Source organism: Nycticebus coucang, chromosome 14, assembly GCF_027406575.1.
Source record: "Nycticebus coucang isolate mNycCou1 chromosome 14, mNycCou1.pri, whole genome shotgun sequence".
Lineage (NCBI taxonomy): Eukaryota > Metazoa > Chordata > Mammalia > Primates > Lorisidae > Nycticebus > Nycticebus coucang.
This window is the reverse complement of record NC_069793.1, coordinates 82,792,642-82,810,320: the sequence shown is the minus strand read 5'-3', so window position 1 is coordinate 82,810,320 and position 17,679 is coordinate 82,792,642.

Genomic DNA, 17,679 nt, shown 5'->3' with positions numbered 1-17,679 from the left:
GCAAGCAGACAGCCCTCAGAATGGGAGAACATATTTGCAGGTTATGTCTCCAACAAAGGTTTAACAACTAGAATTCACAAAGAACTCAAACGTATTAGCAAGAAAAGAACAAGTGATCCCATCTCAGGCTGGGCGAAAGACTTGAAGAGAAACTTCTCTGAAGAAGACAGATTCATGGCCTACAGACACATGAAAAAATGCTCATCATCCTTAATCATCAGAGAAATGCATATCAAACTTCTATGAGATATCATCTAACTCCAGTAAGATTAGCCCATATCAAAAAAATCCCAAGATCAGATATGTTGGCATTAAAGTGGAGACAAGGAAACACTTCTACACTGCTGGTGGGAATTCAAACTGTTTTAGAAGTTCTGGTGGAACGATCTTTGGAGAATATTTAGAGATCTAAAAATAGACCTGCCATTCGATCCTATAATTCCTCTACTAGGTATATAATATGAAGACCAAAAATTGCATTACAACAAAGATATTTGTACCAGAATGTTTACTGCTGCCCAATTAAGAATTGCTAAATCTACAATCAGCAAAATGTGGAAACAGCCTAAATGCCCACCAACCTAGGAATGGATTAACAAGCTGTGGTATATGTATACCATGGAATACTATTCAGCTATTAAAAAAAAAATGGAGACTTTACATCCTTTGTATTAACTTGGATGGAGGTGGAAGACATTATTCTTAGTAAAGCATCACAAGAATGGAGAAGCTTGAATCCTATGTACTCAATTTTGATATGAGGACAATTAATGATAATTAAGGTTATGGGGGGGAAGCAGAAAGAGGGCCTGAGGGAGGGGGGTGGGGCCTTGGTGTGTGTCACACTTTATGGAGGCAAGACATGATTGCAAGAGGGACTTTACCTAACAATTGCAATCAGTGTAACCTGGCTTATTGTACCCTCAATGAATCCCCAACAATAAAAAAAAAATATTGCTAAATCAGACAAGAAGCCCAAGTGCCCACTGACCCACAAATGAATCAATAATTGTGGTATAGGTACACCATGGAATATTATGCAGCCTTAAAGAAAGATGGTGACGTTACCTCTTTCATGTTTACATGGATGGAGCTGGAACATATTCTTCATAGCAAAGTATCTCAAGAATGGAAGAAAAAGTGTCCAATATACTCAGCCTTACTATGAAATCAATTTATAACTTTTATATGGAAGCTATATCCCAATTATAGGCCAAGAAGAAGGGGAAAGGGGAAGTGAGGATGGGTGGAGGGAGGGTAATTGGTGGGACCACAACTACGATGCATCTTACAAGGGTATATGTGAAATGTACTAAATGTAGACTATAAATGTCTTAACACAATAAGTAAGAAAATGCAAGGGAGGCAGTGTTAACCAGTTTGATGATAACATTTCAAATTGGGGGGGTGAAGACAAGATGGCTGACTGAAGCCAGCTTTCCACAGAGGCTCCTGTCCAGAAGGAGAGTTAAAGGAAAGAAATTTAGCAAGTAACCTGGAGGATTAGAGCTGCACCATGTGAGAAGGTTGAAGAACGCACATGAACCCCACTGAGGCAAGTTGCGACCCCAAGGATACAAACAAAAGGTACAAAATCCATCACCAAGTGGACAGGCATCTCCTTCCCCATGAGAATGGCATGGAGTGCCCCACAAACAAACGAATAGAGTTCAAAGGTCCTCCCACTACACTCCACGGGAGAAACCCTCTAAAAACTGGACCAACCTCTCCTACTAGTGTGCCACAGCATTCTCCTGCCAGGCATAAAACTGTATCAAACTGTATATATTCTCTACCTGCAATTCTGAGCTCCCAGCACTCCCATCCACTCTCACTCTGAGGCCTGGAGGCCTGTTCCCCAGGAGTCCAGATTCTGGAGTGAATTCTCAAGGGGTGTGGACAGAGCCTAGACTACAGCTGGTCAGTGCTGATTCTGCAGCACAGGAGTGAGGAGAGGACTGTCGGCTGAGAGGGAACCACACCAAAGCGGCAGGGTCCTGAGGTGCAGAGAAGCAGCAGTTTTTGGCAACAATAGGGCTCACTCCCAGATATTATGAAGCCACACCCCTGTCTCCCTTGACAACCAGAGGAGGCCGGGCATCTTCTCAGGTGGCAACCACCACAGAACATATCTGGGATGGAAACACAGGCCCCATGAGTAAAGGGTTTGCCTGATGCAGTACTGGTGTGGATGGAGAGTGGGGACTAGAAAAATGCACACACAGAGCCGGGAAATTTCCAGGGCAGGGATGACCCAGAGGACAGCTTTATTGAGCCTAAGATGCACCCGGCCCTCAGGGGATCGTCAGCCTATAGACCACGGCATGCAAAAGGCTAGACTGACAGCTAACAGAATACAAACCTGCAGGAGCTTAGACAGGGCCTGAGGTGCAGGCTCTGGGAACTCAAAACAGCTCCTCTTCTGCAAGGGAATTTAGCAGGGACAGAAACAAATTCCCACAAAGTTGTTCTGTTCTGTTCTGTCAGAAACATCAATCAGGGGCAGGGCTGGAACTGAGTGAACACACCCCAGCCTCCATCAAGCACCTGAGGTTGTCAGGCCTCACCTCCCACTGCTGCAGAGGCAGATTGCAGAGTCATGGCTGAGCAGAAAAAGATTTCCTTGTGATTTAGGCAGGTGGAAACACCTGGATTACCTATTCACTAGAGGCAACTGGGTCACAGCCCTGAGAGGCAATCAGTGACTGGGTGAGACAGAGGTGCAAGGTTGGTAAGGAGGCATCAACCTTCCCAGACTAATCTATTTGCTGGATGGGTCCTCCTGACTTCACGGAGCACCGTAGCAAGTCACATCTGAGTTGTCACCAGACCCCCACGATCCAGTTGCCAGAGACCTGTTAAACTCTAAGACATTGATTTGGACCTTTTGAACTGAGCCAATTCCCCGAGGACTATTCAAGTGGTGCCCTGGGTGTGTGGTTGTAGGAAGATTTGATTTTTGTTTTTCAATAGTTGCCTGTGGGGGTCGGGGTGACTTAATTGCTGGTATTTCTCCACAGCTGAGACTTCAACCCAGCGTTTCACTAGCGTCAGACAGAGACCAGCTGAAAACAAGACAGAACCACTTAGCCCCACCACACTAAACAGGTCCCCAGTTTCTCAGGCCATAGTGCTGTCCGGGTCCTCGACAAAGCTCCAGGGGAAAAATCAAATGGTGTAAAACAATCATTGGGCAAAATCAGCGGAAAAACTCTGGTAACATGAATGACCAGAATAGATCAATCTCCACAATGAAAGATATGGCAGATGTAACTGAAGATCCCATTCATAAGCAGCTGGCCGAGATGTCAAAAATCGAATTCAAAATTTGGATCACAAAGAAGTTTAATAGAATGGAGGAAAATTTGGAATTAGAAATTTGAGCAGCAATTCAAAAGTCGGAATTAGAAATTCAAGGAGAAATTCAAAAGTTGTCTCAAGAATTTAACGAATTTAAAGACAAAACCACCAAAGATTTAGACACACTGAAGCAAGAATTTGCAGCCCTCAAAGATCTAAAATATATAGTAGACTCTCTCTGTAACAGAGTGGAGCAAGCAGAAGAATGGATTTCTGACATTGAAGACAAAGCCTTTGAACATTCCCAAACTCTCAAAGAGGAAGAGAAACAAAGAGAAAAATTGATCACCCTCTCAGATAGCACTGGGATAATTCAAAGGCTAATATCCACCTCATTGGAATCCCTGAAACTGATGAAGTGGCCTCACAAGGCACAGAGACCCTTCTCCATGAAATTATGAAAGAGAATTTTCCAGACATGCCTAGAGATTCTGAAATTCAGATAGCAGACAGTTTCAGAACTCCAGCATGACTCAATCTGAATAAGACATCCCCTAGGCATATCATAATTAACTTCCCTAAAGTTAACATGAAGGAGAAAATTCTGAAAGCAGCCACATGTAAGAAATCCATTACCAACAAAGGGAAGAATATTAAAATGACTGCAGATCTATCTACTGAAACTTTTCAAGCAAGAAGAGGGTGGTCATTGACTTTTAATATCCTAAAGCAAAATAACTTTCAACCCCAGATCCTGTATTCAGCTAAACTGAGTTTCATTTATGATGGAGAAATTAAATACTTTAATGACATTCACATGTTGAAGAAAATTGCCATAACCAAACCAGCTTTTCATTATATTCTCAGACCTATCCTCCATAATGACCAGCCCAATCCCCTACCACATAAGTAAGATCACTCATAAACTTTTGATCAAACTCCAAATTCCACAGTGGCGAAAGGATTACAAATGTCCAGTGGACTTTCGAAAAACTCGATACCCAAAATTTTACCAGACTTATCAATATTATCCATTAATGTGAATGGGTTAAACTGTCCTCTAAAGAGGCACAGGTTAGCTGACTGGATACAAAAACTCAGGCCAGATATTAGCTGCAAACAAGAGTCACATCTTACCTTAAAAGGTAAATATAGACTCCGGGTGAAAGGATGGTCATCCATATTTCAGGCAAATGGTAATCAGAAAAAAGCAGGTGTTGCAATTCTATTTGCAGACACAGTAGGCTTTAAACCAACAAAAGTAAGGAAGGAGAAGAATGATCACTTCACATTTTTTAAGGGTAATACTCAATATGATGAGATTTCAATTATTAATATTTATGCACTCAACCAGAATGCGGCTCAATTTATAAGAGAAACTCTAACAGACATGAGTAACTTGATTTCCTCCAGCTATATAATAGTTGGAGATTTCAACACTCCTTTGGCAGTGTTGGACAGATCCTCCAATAAGAAGCTGAGCAAAGGAATTTTAGATTTAAACCTAATCATCCAACATTTGGATTTATCAGACATCTACAGAACATTTCATCCCAATGAAACTGAATGTACATACTTCTCATCAGCCCATGGAACATACTCAAAACTTGATCACATCTTAAGTCCCAAGTCTAACCTCAGTAAATATAAAGGAATAGATATAATTCCATGCATTTTCTTGGCCCACCATGGAATAAAAGTTGAACTCAGTAACAACAGGAATCTGCATACTCATACAAAAACATGGAAGTTAAATAACCTTATGCTGAATAATAGCTGGGTCAGAGATGAGATTGAGAAGGAAATTGCCAAATTTTTGGAACAAAACAACTATTAAGACAGGAATTAGCAGAACCTCTGGGATACTGCAAAGGCAGTCCTAAGAGGGAAATTTATAGCACTGCAAGCCTTCCTAAAGAGAATGGAAAGAGAAGAAGTTGCAACTTAATGGGAAATCTCAAGCAACTGGAAAAAGAACATTCCAACCCAAAACCGAGTAGAAGAAAAGAAATAACCAAAATTAGAGCAGAATTAAATGAAAGTGAAAACAAAAGAATTATACAACAGATTAATAAATCAAATATTTGGTTTTTTGAAAAGGTCAATAAAATAAATAAACCTTTGGCTAACCTAACCAGGAAAAAAAGAGTAAAATCTCTAATCTCATCATTCAGAAATGACAAAGATGAAATAACAACAGACTCCTCAGAAATTCAAAAAATCTTTAATAAATATTACAAGGAACTTTATTCTCAGAAATATGAAAATCTGCCGCACCCACGGCATATAGCCGTAGTGAGGCAGTGCTGTCCGCGTTACAGAACGACGGGAAGGTGGTTTGTGCTCCCCGGAGCTTTGCCCCCAGCGCCCCCAGTATGCACAGCATCAGAAATGTTGCCTAGCATACTCAGTTACCTGCTTAAGTTTAAAGATTGTGGCGTCTACTCATGTGTTTGTCATCCTGTACCAGAAGTCTGTTTGTTCTGATAAATTGTCAATATGTGCTTTCCTAAGAATGAGCACAATGCACTACTAATCCAGATAGAGCACAGCCTTGTGAGCTGCTAAACTCAGTGGCACCAACAATGAGCACATAAAGATGTTTTCCCACCAGTGAGCTAAAACGATAAGCCCAAGGACATGAAATACAAATTATCTACATAAGTTACAAAGTCACTGAAACACATCCACCCACCATAAAGTCCTGTTCAGAACATCTTGTTTCACCAATTGTCACGCATAATAAAAATCAATAGGAAAAATAATACTTGTCAAGGAATTTACTCTAAATCAAAATTATAATTATCAATAACAATAAGATCAAATAGTAAATGTAGAATTAGTCAAGCATTAACATAAAGAAGATGTCAAGCTGTTCTAAAAAGATAATAAGAAACTGAGATAGGAGAAAGCAGACAGAGTTGACTAATAACCACCACCCTCCGGAAGCGGAACGTTAAAACATAACAATGCATGATAAATCACACTTGTAAACGCAAAGATAACCCACACACGTAAGCAAAAAGATTGCATTATGTAAACTCTGTAAAAATGTATAAATACCAACATGTGTTGGTATTTACAACTGCATACTCCAATAAATCACAGCTGCATACTCCAACCCGTAGTGTGTCAGTCTGTCTTTCCTGCGCCGACCTCTCAACTTTCCTCGTTCCTTCTCCCTGCACTCCCTCGGACTGAAGGCCACCGACAGGGCGGTCCGTTACAAAAATCTGAAGGAAATTGACTAATACTTGAAAGCATGTCACCTTCCGAGACTGAGCCTGAATCAAGTGGAAATTTTGAACAGGCCAATATCAAGTTCGGAAATAGCATCGACCATACAAAATCACTCTAAAAAGAAAAGCCCAGGACCAGATGGCTTCACATCAGAATTCTACAAAACCTTTAAAGAGGAACTAGTACCTATGTTACTCAACCAGTTCCAAAATGTAGAAAAAAAAGACTACCCAACACCTTCTATGAAGTAAATATCACCCTGATCCCCAAACCACGAAAAGACCCAACAAGAAAAGAAAATTATAGACCAATATCACTAATTAATATAGATACAAAAATATTCAACAAGATCCTAACAAACAGAATCCAGCAACACATCAAACAAATTGCACATCATGACCAAGTCAGTTTTATCCCAAGGTCTCAAGTCTGGTTCAATATACATAAATCTATAAGTATAATTCAGCACATAAACAAATTAAAACATATGACTCTCTCAATTGATGCAGAAAAAGCTTTTGATAATATCTAGCATCTTTCATGATCAGAACACTTAAGAAAATTGGTATAGAAGGGACATTTCTTAAACTGATAGAGGCCATCTACAGCAAATCCACAGCCAATATCGTATTGAATGGAATTACATTGAAATCATTTCAATCACGAACCAGACAAGGCTGCCCATTGTCTCCACTGCTCTTTAACATTGTAATGGAAGTTTTAGCCACCGCAATTAGGGATGAAAATGTGGTAGGGGTATCCATGTAGGGTCAGAAGAGATCAAACTTTAGTTCTTCACAGATGATATAATTGTATATCTGGAAAACACCAGGGATTCTACTACAAAATTCTTGGAAGAGATCAAAGAATACAGCAGCATCTCAGGTTACAAAATCAACATTCTTAATCGGTATCCTTTATATATACCAACAATATTCAAGCTGAAAAAACAGTTAAGGACTATTCCATTCACTGTAGCACCAAAGAAGATGAAATATTTGGGAGTTTATCTAACAAACGACGTGAAAGATCTCTATAAAGAAAACTATGAAACTCTAAGAAAAGAAATAGCTGAAAATGTTAACAAATGGAAAAAACATACCATGCTCATGGTAGAAAAGAATCAACATTGTTAAAATGTCCATATTACCCAAAGCAATGTACAATTTTAATGCAATCCCCAGTAAAGCTCCACTGTCATACTTTAACGATCTTGAAAAAATAATACTTCTTTTTATATGGAATCAGAGAATACCGCGAATAGCCAAGACATTACTCAGAAATAAAAACAAAGCAGGAGGAATCACGCTGCCAGACCTCAGACTATACTATAAATGGATAGTGATCAAAACAGCCTGGTACTGGTACAAAAACAGAGAAGTAGATGTCTGGAACAGAATAGAGAACCAAGAGATGAATCCAGCTACTTACCATTATTTGATCTTTGATAAGCCAATTAAAAACATTCAGTTGGGAAAGATTCCCTATTTAAAAAATGGTGCTGGGTGAACTGGCTGGCAACCTGTAGAAGACTGAACCTGGACCCATAGCTTTCACCATTAACTAAGATAGACTCTCACTGGATTAAAGATTTAAACTTAAGACATGAAACTATAAAAATACTAGAAGATAGTGCAGGGAAAATCCTTGAAATAATCGGGTGGGGGGAGTATTTTATGAGGAGGCCCCCCCGAGCAATTGAAAGCAGCTTCAAAAATACACTACTGGGACCTGATCAAACTAAAAAGCTTCTGCACAGCCAAGAACACAGTAAGTAAAGCAAGCAAATAGCCCTCAGAATGGGAGAAGATATTTGCAGGTTATGTCTCTGACAAAGGTTTAGTAACCAGAATCCACAGAGATCTCAAATGTGTAAGCAAGGAAAGAACAAGTGATCCCATCACAGGCTGGGTAAGGGATTGAAGAGAAACTTTTCTGAAGACAGGCACACGGCCTATAGACATATGAAAAATGCTCATCATCTTTAATCATCAGAGAAATGCAAATCAAAACTACTTTGCGATCTCTAATTCCAGTAAGATTAGCCCATATAACAAAATCCCAAGACCAGAGATGTTGGTGTGGATGTGGAGAAAAGGGAACACTTCTGCACTGATGGTGGGAATGCAAATTAATACATTCCTTTTGGAAAGATGTTTGGAGAACACTTGTAGATGTAAAAATAGATCTGCCATTCAATCCTATAATTCCTCAGAAGACCAAAAATTACATCATAACAAAAATAATTGTACAGAATGTTTATTGAAGCCCAATTCATAATTGCTAAGTCATGCAAAAAGCTCAAGTGCCCATCAATCCACGAATGATTAATAAATTGTGGTATATCTACACCATGGAATATTATGCAGCCTTAAAGAAAGATGGAGACTTTACCTTTTTCATGTTTACATGGATGGAGCTGGAACATATTCTTCTTAGTAAAGTATCTCAAGAATGGAAGAAAAAGTATCCAATGTACTCAGCCGTACTATGAAACTAATTTATGGCTTTCACATGAAAGCTATAACCCTGTTATAACCTAAGAATAGGGGAAAGGGGTAGAGGGAGGGGAGGGAGGGGAGAGGATGGGCGGATCAAGGGTGATTGTTGGGATTACACCTGCGGTGCATCTTACAACGGTACATGTCAAACTTAGTAAATGTAGAATGTAAATGTCTTAACACAATAACTAAGAAAATGCCAGGAAGACTATGTTAACCAATGTGATGAAAATGTGTCAAACGATGTATAAAACCAGTGTATGGTGCCCTATGATCACATTAATGTACACAGCTACGATTTAATAATAAAAAAAGAAAATATTTAAAATTGTATATAAATCAAGTGCATGGTGCCCTATGATTGCATTAATGTACACAGCTATGTTTTAATTAAAAAGGAAGGAAGGAAGGAAGGAAGGAAGGAAGGAAGGAAGGAAGGAAGGAAGGAAGGAAGGAAGGAAGGAAGGAAGGAAGGAAGGAAGGAAGGAAGGAAGGAAGAAAGAAAGAAAGAAAGAAAGAAAGAAAGAAAGAAAGAAAGAAAGAAAGAAAGAAAGAAAGAAAGAAAGAAAGAAAGAAAGAAAATGTCTGAGGGAAAAAAAATCCACTAGAATCCTGAACTAGGAAGTACAAAAGTCATAATGGATCCCCTTTGTCCTCAAGGGCAAATGAATATCAGAGAAATGTACATACTATGTATCTTTAGAATGATACCTTGGCTCTAAACCCCTATAAAACCTCTAGTACTAAGTATCACAGGTTTGCTCAAGACAATAAAAAAAATTTTATAGGCCATCTCTAATAGGTTAATGGCTTTTTCATCCAGGAAATATCCTTTGAAACAACTGTATAACACTTTTAAAAAAATAATTTTGGCCCAGATTACATGCCAGTTGAGTACACGAAGCAGGCATTGTTATAATCCCTGTTTTACTTATGCTGAAAACTGAGCTTTCTAGAAACTGGAAAGATACTTAATACCACAGATATAAATAGCAGTGCTGGAGCTGGAATCCAAGTCTTCCAACTCGAAGTGAGACCACAGTATAACATTTCATATATTCTTGCCACTCTTCTCAACAATAGCCATTCTGACAGCAACAAGAAATCACTGGATATAGCCTAACAAACTTAAAATGATTTGCTTTATACAATGCAATAATTAAGGAAAAGGGATCTAGATTTAGAACTGATTTCTACCCTCTTGTTCTGTGTGCTCTTGACCAAGTTAATTAACTTCTCTGAGATTTAGTTTTATCACCTATAAAATGGGTATAAAATATCCTCCTTTAAAATTTTCATGGGCAGTAAATTAGGTAACATTTTATAAAATGAACACAGTGTCTGAAAAAGATATGCCATGGAGCCGCTTAATAAAAATCATTGATAATAATGATGATGAAGAAAATGAAAGTTACAGCCTCAGGTATCAAGTATTATGGAAAGAACTGACACAAAATAACAAAAGATTTCCCAGGTCCTAGAAGTAGAAAATAAAATTGGAAGGTGTTCAGTGCTCAGTGTTGAAAGGTACTTGGTTGATACAGGATTCCACCACTCAGGTCTGAACAGGGACCCTTCCATACTCTAGGCCCCAGTGAACTGAAAAATCAGGTCCCCCCATTCCAGGAACAAACAGGTTGCCTTTTTCAAGACACAGCCTCTGGGCTCTAGCAAGATCATGAACAAAGCATCCTGAGATGGTTTGGGGGGTGGTTCCATCTTGAGTAGGGAACACATACCCTAATCCCATCTCAGAGACAAAAACTGTAAAGGACCTGATAACCTCGTCCTAGTGGAAGAACTACATTCATTCATTTGTTAAATGCACTCATTAATGTTGAAAAAAAATGTTTTTCCACCTACCAAGTCCTGGCCAAGTATAATTCTCAAGACCTAATACCCCTAGATAAAGAGCTCATGGAGAAAGTCCCCAGTTTAATTCTTTCCCCCTTCTAGAACCTCTGGTGATTTTTATTTCTTCTGTATTCCTTTCTGTCTGATAAAAATCCTATCTTACCACTGATCTGTGGTCTGTGGATTCATTCTTTGAATCCCCGAGACCAAGGACCTACTGAAGAAGAAATTCCAATATCATGGTGACTATTGATTTTACGTCAGTTATATAGCAGGATTATGGAGAATGACGGCATTCTAGCTTTTTCTATCCAGGGTCATTTTAAGAATGATATGGAGTAATTGCCTGAGCCAGAGCAAGGCCCCATCTCTAAAAATATCTGTAGTCCCAGCTACTCAGGAGGCTTGCTTGAGCCCAAGAGCTTGAGATTGCTGTGAGCTGTGATACCACAGCACCCTACCAAGAGTGAAAAAGTGGGACTCTGTCTCAAAAAAAAAAAAATTATATGAACTAAACAGATAAGGAAATGCACATTTTTGTGTATCTGTATAAAATGAAGAAATTTTCCTCTTCCCAATTAAAATCCTGGCCCAAAGTCTATAACACAAATAAAAATAAAGAATTTTTTCACACTTTATTTCTGACATAATCTTGTCTCTTTGTGATAGAAAGAGAAGAGATGTGTAATCAAAAATTGGAGATTTGATGGAGCTGGAACATATTCTTCTTAGCAAAGTATCTCAAGAATGGAAGGAAACGTATTCAATGTACTCAGCACTATTGTGAAACAATTATAGTGTAAGAATATGGGTAAAGGGAGGGGAGGGAAGGACAGAGGCTGGGTGGAGGGAGGGGAATTGGTGGGACCACACCTACCATGCATCTTACAAGGGTACATGTGAAACTTAATAAATGTAGAATATAAATGTTTTAACACAATAACTAATAAAATGCCAGAAAGGCTATGTTAACCAGTGTGATGTTCAAATTGTATATAAAACCAGTGCATGGTACCCCATGATTGCATTAATGTACACAGCTATGATTTAATAAAATAAAATAAGAAAAGAAAAGAAAATGGAGGTGTGAGTCCCCTTCTACCACTTCCTCTTTCATTTACCTAGAGACTCTCTGAGCCTTCATCAGGCTTTGTGCAAAACAAATAACTATCTTCTCCCTGACTATTTCACAAACTTGTGATAAGAATTTAATAGCGTATACAGAGTTGCTTTGTAATAATGTCAAAATAATGACAAAAATAATGTCAAAATGTAATATTACTTTACCACACTATCTTACAGGAAAGTAAAATTCACAGTTCATAAAGAAAACAAAATATTTTCCATTATGGTGGGCCCTACATGAAAACAGCACTCTAGTATTCAATCATTTATGACAGATTGAACCTATGACACATAGGTTCCCTGCCACTTGTGAAGCTATGCAAGCCATACCTTATTCAACCTATTCTGTAGAAAAAAATAACATTTCCATGGAAAACTATGTAATGTCTAGAGAAGATCCCTCTTCAGAGGTGTGCAACCTGTGACCTGCAGGCTCCATGCTGATTATTTGAGGCCTGTTTTGCTTATTTATGGTGTTGGACATCACAAAAAAGTATGCATGGACCTTTTTTTGTTTGTTTGCTCATTAGGGTTTCTATATCTAACATGAGACCCAAGGCAACTCTTACTTTTCCAATTTGCAGCAGAGAAGAAAAAAGTCGAGCACCTCTTTTAGGTTATCTGACTCTACTCTTCCCTTGTCTTTGAGTTACTTTGCAACTGTGTAAATTATAAGTAACTGATATTGATGCAAGATAATTTTTGTGTGTAGACATGTAAATTCTGTCCAGTGAAGATTCAATTGTCTTCCTTTCCATACTGAGAAAAATTCATTTTGTAATCATCTATTGATTAATTCTTTTTCTTTTTTTCCAGGATATCAATTCTTTAATAAATACCCAGAACTGGGACTGACAGATCACATGGTAGTTCTGTTTTTATTTTATTTTTTCTTACCTTTTTTTTTCAATTAAATCATAGCTGTGTACATTGATATGATCATGGGGCATCATTCACTAGCTTCATATACTATTTGAAACATTTTCATCACACAGGTCAACACAGCCTTCCTGGCATTCTCCCAGTTATTATGCAAAGACATCTACATTCCAAATCTACCAAGTTTCACATATACCCTTGTAAGATGCACCACAGGTGTATTTTCACCAATCTCTCTCCCTCCACCCACCTCCCTCCTCCCTCCCCTTTCTTTCTGCCTTCCCCTTATTCTTAGGTTGTAACTGGGTTATAACTTTGGCCTAAATTAGTTTCATAGTAGGGCTGAGTACATTGGGTATTTTTTCTTCCATTTTTGAGATACTTTACTAAGAAGAATATATTCCAGCTCCATCCATGTAAACATGAAAGAGGTAAGTCAGGAGGCAGAGCAAGATGGCAGCCGAGTAACAGCTTCCTTGCATCTGGGCACCGTGAGTCTGGGGAGATAGGACTCCAGTCATCTCTGGCTGGTGGGATCTGCCAATCATCACCCATGAGAGGATACAGGAAGTCAGCGAGAGACTTCTGGACCCCAAGAGGAGGACTAAAACAGTGGAAAACCGGCAAGTGGTCGCGTGTGTTCAATCCGTCTAAACCCACCCGCAACTGTAAGTTCAGTAGCAGTGAGACTGCAAACCAGAAAGGCCTTACCTGTGAACTGTTTTGGTGTCTTTGGACTTGGCACTCAGCTGAACTGCCTTGGGGAGAGCCTGAGCGGGAGTGCGGAGAACTTTGGACATTGTCTAGGGCCACAGTCTGAGCTGCTGAGCCAGACGGAGCTAATAGTGCTTGGGTCTGGGTCAGAGGCAGCCATTGTGAGCGATCTACCCCGGCAAGCTCGGCCCTCAGGGTTGCAGAGCTAGAATTGGGTGGGAGCCGGTAACCCAGCGACCAAGTGGCCTAAGGGTGGAGTCTGAGCCGCCTTGCAGCCCTAACCCTCGGGGCAGAGGGAGACCAGTTTTGGCACACAGGGTAAGTGGATAGCCACTTCAGCAGTGATTCCAGCGACAAGCACTTCCCTGGGAAAGCTTCTGCTCAGCAAGTGAACAAGTTCAAAGTGCCTTTTAAGTGGGCTGAAGAGAGATTTAGGGTGTCTACCTGCTGGAGTTTGAGAAACTAGCAGCCACTAGTCGTATCAGAACTGTGATTAACATCTCATACCCCAGAAGACCATGTGTTGCCCAGACAATATTCAATAACATATACATACTGCTTTATTTTTGGTTGTGTTTTTTTTTTTTTTTTTGGTTTGGTTGTTTTTTTTGTTTATTTTGATGTTGTTGATTGTTGTTTTGTTTTTTAAGTTCAACCTTTTCCATACCGATCCTTTTTCTTTCTCAATTTTTCTAGTTTAATTATAATTTCCCATTGCTGCCTATTTCAATAATTAGAACTTCGTTTTTGTTAGTGTTCCTACCGCTATTATTGGTTTTCCACCCAATTTTATCCCATAAAGTTTTCTGTTTGCTTGTTTTGGTTTGATTTATAGCATTTTTGTCTTTCCTCTCTAATTGGTGGAGGTGGGGTACTGTGTCTGATCAGGTTAGCAAAGAGCTGCTAACCTCAAGGGAACCACCAAACTGGGCACCCCCAGAAGGTGGGTTTATTTTAAGGTTGTATCAAAGTACCCTACTGTACACCTATATTGCTCTGTCACCCTTTTTATGTACCTCTCTTCTTTTTGTAAATATTCCTTTTACCCACCCCCTCTCCTTTCTCTATTATTCTTTTTTTTTCTTATCACACGGTCCTCCTTTCTTTCATCCCTTTTTTTCTCTTCAACTTTCTCACTCTTCTGGTCCTGTAACCATTAGTCCACAGGCACGAGAGCAAGAGGAACTGAAAGGAAAATTAGGGCAAGGAAACAGATAAAAGAAATCACTCATGAGGAAGAATCAGCAGAAAACTACAGGCAACATGAAGAACCAGTCCAGAACAACCCTGCCAAGGGACCATGAGGTAGCTACTGCAGAGAATTTCCACCTATACAGAAATGTTAGGAATGACAGAAAGGGAGTTTAGAATACACATGTTGAAAACAATGAAAGAAATGATGGAAAAAATGAAGGAAACTGCTAATAAAGTGGAAAATAACCAAAAGGAAATTCAAAAACAGAATCAAATAAGAGATGAACGAAATGAAGAATATAAAAAGGGTATAGCAGAGCTGAAGGAAATAAAACAGTCAATCAGTGAACTTAAAGATGCAATGGAAATTATCAGCAACAGGTTAGACCATGCAGAAGAAAGAATTTCAGAGGTAGAAGACAAAGTTTTTGAGATAACTCAGATAGTAAAAGAGGCAGAAAAGAAGAGAGAGAAAGCAGAACGTTCACTATCAGAATTATGGGACTTTATGAAGCGTTCCAACATACGAGTTATAGGAATTCCAGAAGGGGAAGAAGAATGCCCCAGAGGAATGGAAGCCATACTAGAGAATATTATAAAAGAAAATTTCCCAAATATCACCAAAGATTCTGACACACAGCTTTCAGAGGGCTATTGGACCCCAGGGCGCCTCAACTCTAACCGAGCTTCTCCAAGACACATTCTGATGAACCTGTCCAAAGTCGAGACAAAAGAAAAGATTCTGCAAGCTGCCAGGAGTAAGCGCCAGTTGACCTACAGGGGAAAATCCATCAGAGTGACCGCAGACTTCTCTAGAGAAACTTTCCAAGCAAGAAGACAATGGCCATCTACCCTTAATCTACTTAAACAGAATAATTTCCAGCCCAGAATTCTCTACCTTGCTAAGCTAAGCTTCAAAATTGACGGAGAAATCAAATCATTTACGGATATAAAAATATTGAGGAAATTCGCCACAACTAGACCAGCTCTACAGGAAATACTTCAACCTGTTCTGCACACTGACCACCACAATAGATCAGCAGCAAAATAAGAACTCAGAAATGAAAGGACAGAACCTAACCTCCACACTGATGCAAAAGATAAAACTAAGCAATGGACTCTCACAAAACAAGACGAATAGAATACTACCACACTTATCAATTATCTCAATAAATGTTAATGGCTTGAATTCCCCACTGAAGAGACATAGATTGGGTGACTGGATTAAGAAACACAAGCCATCCATTTGCTGTCTGCAAGAAACACACCTGGCTTCAAAAGACAAATTAAAGCTCTGAGTCAAGGGTTGGAAGACAATTGTTCAGGCAAATGAAATTCAGAAGAAAAGAGGAGTTGCAATCTTATTTTCAGATACATGTGGAATTAAATCAACTAAACTCAAAAAAGACAAAGATGGTCACTTTATATTGGTCAAGGGAAAAATACAACAAGAAGACATTTCAATTCTAAATATTTACGCACCCAATTTAAATGTTCCCAGATTATTGAAACAGACCTTACTCAGTGTGAGCAATATGATATCTGATAATACCATAATAACAGGGGACCTTAACACTCCTCTACAGAGCTGGACAGATCCTCTAAACAGAAATTAAACAAGGATATAAGAGATTTAAATGAGACCCTAGAACAACTGTGCTTGATAGACGCATATAGAACACTCCATCCCAAAGATAAAGAATATACATTCTTCTCATCACCCCATGGAACATTCTCCGAAACTGATCATATCCTGGGACACAAAACAAATATCAACAGAATCAAAAGAATTGAAATTTTACCTTGTATCTTCTCAGACCATAAGGCACTAAAGGTGGAACTCAACTCTAATAAAAATGCTCGACCCCACCCAAAGCCATGGAAATTAAACAATCTTCTGTTGAATAACAGATGGGTGTAGGAAGAAATAAAACAGGAAATCATTAACTTCCTTGAGCATAACAACAATGAAGACACAAGCTACCAAAACCTGTGGGATACTGCAAAAGCAGTTTTGAGAGGAAAATTCATCGCTTTAGATGCCTACATTCGAAAAACAGAAAGAGAGCACATCAACAATCTCACAAGAGATCTTATGGAATTGGAAAAAGAAGAACAATCTAAGCCTAAACTCAGTAGAAGAAAAGAAATATCCAAAATCAAATCAGAGATCAATGAAATTGAAAACAAAAGAATCATTCAGAAAATTAATGAAACAAGGAGTTGGTGTTTTGAAAAAATAAATAAAATAGATAAACCATTGGCCAGACTAATGAGGAATAGAAAAGTAAAATCTCTAGTAACCTCAATCAAAAATGATAAAGGGGAAATAACAACTGATCCCACAGAGATACAAGAGATCATCTCTGAATACTACCAGAAACTCTATGCCAAGAAATTTGACAATGTGAAGGAAATGGATCAATATTTGGAATCACACCCTCTCCCTAGACTCAGCCAGAAAGAAATAGAGCTCCTGAACAGACCAATTTCAAGCACTGAGATCAAAGAAACAATAAAAAATCTTCCAACCAAAAAATGCCCTGGTCCAGATGGCTTCACTCCAGAATTCTATCACACCCTCAAGGAAGAGCTTATTCCTGTACTGCAGAAATTATTCCAAAAGATTGAGGAAGAAGGAATCTTCCCCAACACATTCTATGAAGCAAACATCACCCTGATACCAAAACCAGGAAAAGACCCAAACAATAAGGAGAATTTCAGACCAATCTCACTCATGAATATAGATGCAAAAATTCTCAACAAAATCCTAGCCAATAGATTACAGCTTATCATCAAAAAAGTCATTCATCATGTTCAAGTAGGCTTCATCCCAGGGACGCAAAGCTGGTTTAACATATGCAAGTCCGGG